Source organism: Chaetura pelagica, unplaced genomic scaffold (assembly GCF_000747805.2).
Source record: "Chaetura pelagica isolate M959 unplaced genomic scaffold, ChaPel_1.0 scaffold142, whole genome shotgun sequence".
NCBI classification, from domain to species: domain Eukaryota; kingdom Metazoa; phylum Chordata; class Aves; order Apodiformes; family Apodidae; genus Chaetura; species Chaetura pelagica.
Window position 1 is genome coordinate 6,282,108 of NW_009952973.1, and position 4,349 is coordinate 6,286,456.

Sequence of the window (4,349 nt, forward strand, 5' to 3'; positions counted from 1 at the left end):
ATTCAGAGAAACTGGACATGCTGTTGAGTACTCAATTCAGGCTGTGTGCAGGGCAGTATTTAGGGTGAAATGACATCAGACTCCAGAACAGAACTGTCCAAAAGTCCACTTTTCGTTTATATTTTTATATATTAATAACATATACATATGTTTTAACACGTAACATTACTTCTTTATGGAATTACCTTAATAATGTACAATATATTACTGTAATAGTACCAAAGTCAGCACCACACTAGTGCTCCTACTGGCTTCATGTATAGTACACATAGTAAGAGTTTATGATATAAGAAAGCAAAGGTAATATTATCCTTCACTCCATAGACAGAGAATTGAAACACACAGAGATAAGAGATTAGCCAAGGGTCATGCAAAACTGATAACTGAGATCTCTCAAGTCAGGCCTTAAGGTCAAGCCCATCCTTCTGTCTAATGAGCTGTTACTGCAAAGCCTGTCATTTGTTTTCTTAAATTGGGCTGCCAAACCAGACAGCTAAAATATACTTAAAAATTCAGTACTAAAGAACTGTCTGCTTAATTGTTGTTTTCCTAAAATACCTACTACAATATTATAAATAGAGCATAAAAATAGACCATTGAAAAGAAACCTTTGTTTGGTCAACCCCAGCATTGTGTAGTACTCTATTTCTGTAATTTAAATGAATGGGATATTTGGAACACAGCACTACAATGAATGAGAACTTCAGGCAGAAAACAGGCTGTTCTTTTCAGCACTGGAGGTCAAGGATACATTGAGCTTTTATTTTACATTTTGTTTTTAAAATATATGTTTCACATCTCCTTTTTATATTGATAGAAACTACAAACCTACATTTAAAGGAAAACATGGTAGCCCTTTCATTAGCAGAAGTAAAACAAACCTGAAAATAAGTCACAGACAGATTTTTAAGTCACTGCAGTACCCTTGAAATGTCTGCATTTTTTAAAATTGCATAAAGATGATCAAAGATTAGCAGTGTCACAATTTAAATATAATTTTATCCTGCAGCACCTAGTTTCTGATAAGTAAATAAGCAACAATCAAGAAAACCATTAAAATTTCACATCATACCCTATTCTGGAGCTTTGGAAGATCGTAAGTGCCCTAAGAAGATAGTAAAACTTGTCTATACCAACAAACAGCCCTGCAGGTAAACCTCTGGAGTTTTGAATAAGGCAATTTCCCAAAATGAGAGGCATACTACCACTAAATTTATTTTTTAATTATTTATTTAATTTAGCTTTCATATATAGCCACAGCTATCTGCATTAAAAAGTACAGGCAGAGTATGGAAAAGCAAGAAAAGTGAAGAGTAACTATTTAACAGTTATGTCTATAAATGAGTATAGGGAACTAGTGTGGCACTGGATATTTTTTATAACCATAATTATTCAATTAACTTTGATAAAATTGTAAGAAAAAAAAATGGACCTATCAGAGAGCTATATGTGCATGTTCCCTTATGGATGTAAAAAATAATTAAAACGAGTAACAAAGTGTCCTAGGAAACCCACTGTCAGTCTACAAAGTTATTGTAAATACATGGTTTTTATAGACATGCTGATACTATAAAATCTTTTAAAAGACTCCTTTGACAGATATGTGTAAAAAACTAGCTAACTGATTAGAAATTTTGTAAGATAGTACGCACTTCAGATAACTGTTTCATTTAAATAAACTTTCTAAACCTTTCAGTATTTATATTCTTCAGCTGTCAAAGGCAGTGAATGTAAGGAAAATGGACAATTTCTCTCATTTCTCTCATGCAAAATTTCTTACTCGATTTCTGACACAGATGATAGTTATTCATGTAAACATTTTTCTCATATTTTCAATTTTCCTAAAAATAGAAAATTGTAATAAAAGCCATATAGAAAGAACTTAATATAAAACTAAGTGTTTGGTGTAATCACAGCATGCTCTAACATGACACCATGATACCTCAATAGGATTACAGCAGAACACAGACTAAGCATGGTTTTTGTGCCTGGTATAAGCAAGATTTTAAAATTCTGAGTGGTAGGTTGTGAAACCTGAATACTCCCACAAAAAATGGTCTTTCCTTATTTCAGGACAGAAAACTAGTTCAGAAGTGGTCTGAGATGCAGCAGAATGTAAAATGTGCAGTAACTTGTCCCATTAGAGAAGGGATACTATCCATTTTTAAGTGCTAGATGTTTTGCACAGTAGAATTACAGAGCCAAGTGATACTACTACAGCACAACACTACTGACATTTAACTTCACTGGGAGTGTGGCTTCAAGGGACCTTGTTTTCAGCTGAGCTCAACTTGTCTTTGACTTCTTTGAAATTCCCTGTTTTAATTTGATTTTCATAAGTAATATTCATCTGGTAAAACCAATTTTTTTTTCTGATAATGGTGTGATTACATATATAAACAGGAAGCATTTGGATACTGCTGCAACAGCTGAATTGACTGAGCTTTCCAAAGTTTGTACAAATACAAGATGCTGTGTATTGCAATTCGAATTGATGTTTGCATGGATGCAATCTAACAAAAGACTTGGATCCAAAGAGGAGATTCAGACCTCAAACATTGAAAGCCAAAGTGCAAGGTTCTGAAACTTAGAAATACCTCCTTATCTTGTAGAGTTACATAGGAAAATTTTAAATTTTAAGATCAGTTTCATTAAGTCTTAAATTATATTGGCTATCTTAGAGCAAAATACAAAATGATGTAACATTAGGTCAACAGGAAATAGAGGTAAATGAAAGGCAGCGGTGAGAAACAGCGGATTAGTGTGTTCCCAAAGGATAATAAACAATTCACCTCTTTCCTTTCCAGTATGGAAAAAAAGGAAGAATAAAGACTGGAAATACTTCCCTTACACCACATACATATGCTATAAATATCTCAATATATGTACACGCAAAGCCAAATTTTACTAAAGGTCACATGAGATTTATATCAGCATCAATCAGAAGAAGCATTTGTATGGTAAATAAATTGTCTGTCATTAGACAGGTACAACTGGCTTAGTGATCTCTCACTGTCGATGGCCTTTATCTTTCTTGCTAGTAATCAAGCTGCAAGTATCTGTGCAAAGTGGGAAACACTCTCTGTCTCTAGTTAGCAATAACATCTAACAGCCTTGTTCCAACGCTGAGGATGCTTTTTCTGGTCCCTAGAGTTACCTCTGGATTAGATTGCTGTCTACCCAAGTGCTTTGGTTCTTGATACTACTTCATTTTCTAAAGACTGACCTTCATGGGTCAAGCATGTTTAATTGCATGTTCCTATGGAACCTTAAAGCATGAAAATACTGTTAAAATCTGCAATCAGCAACTTCCATTGTCAGGTGAAATACTGAAAGGTTTATATAGAATAATTTCCACTCTAAGCTTTACAGAAAGTGGAAACAAATACTTTCTGAGACTTTTTTCCCCATATAAGATGTCTATTCACAAGAGACCATAACGATCTTTAATGTGTGCACAATATCTAGAGCATTTCATCTAGAAAGTATTAAACCCACCACAATATGAACATTTTTGGGCAACCTTGAATCTTTTATGTTTGTTGGTTTAAAATACTTGTTTTGTCAACCCTGAAAAACATACATGGTTTTCCTACAGGAACAAAAAGCTGTTAGGGTACAAACTGAGTAACAACAAAAATAAAGTAAAAAACAGAACAAGTAATTTAATTTTTTTAAATGTATAGTTGCAATGTATTAGGAAACATTCCTTCTTTTTTGTTATCTTCTTGCTGCCTACCAAGGTAAGGCCTTGGGCCTGCAAATATTTATGCATTTCAGCAGCTGTAATTGCGTAAAGAGCATCACTGATTTCTCCAGCTGTTCAGATTCACATGTATCCACTGACGGGGGAGTTTGCCACCCCAATTCCAAGAAGGGCTGTACCCATGGTTAGCAAAGTGCCACTTTGCAACAGACCATGTGCAAACCCTTGTGTTCATAAAGTGATACCTCTACTGAAATTAATCCCAAATACTTTACAAGTTGCTGAGTGTGCAACACACTACAGATTTTCCTTTGGACAGTGAGATCCAGCCTCCATGCAGCTGCTGATGCCACGGGCTGCAGGGGCAGTTACCCAGGCTCCCTTGTTGGTGACAGACCGAGTTGCTCCGAAGCTGGTCAGATGGCATTAGGCACTGCAGTGCCCAGCACCTAACTATGCTGTCAGAGGGTGCGGTTAAGTAAGCAAGATGCGGCACAACCAGAAAAATCAGGACTGCATCTGATCTCAGAGCTGTGGCATGTCAGCCGCAGTGAGCCCACGGCTGAGCTGCCCCTCGCTTGCACAGCAGCACTCGCTTGCCTACGTCTCGCTGCACTTTAAGCACCGGGCTGCACACACGTCC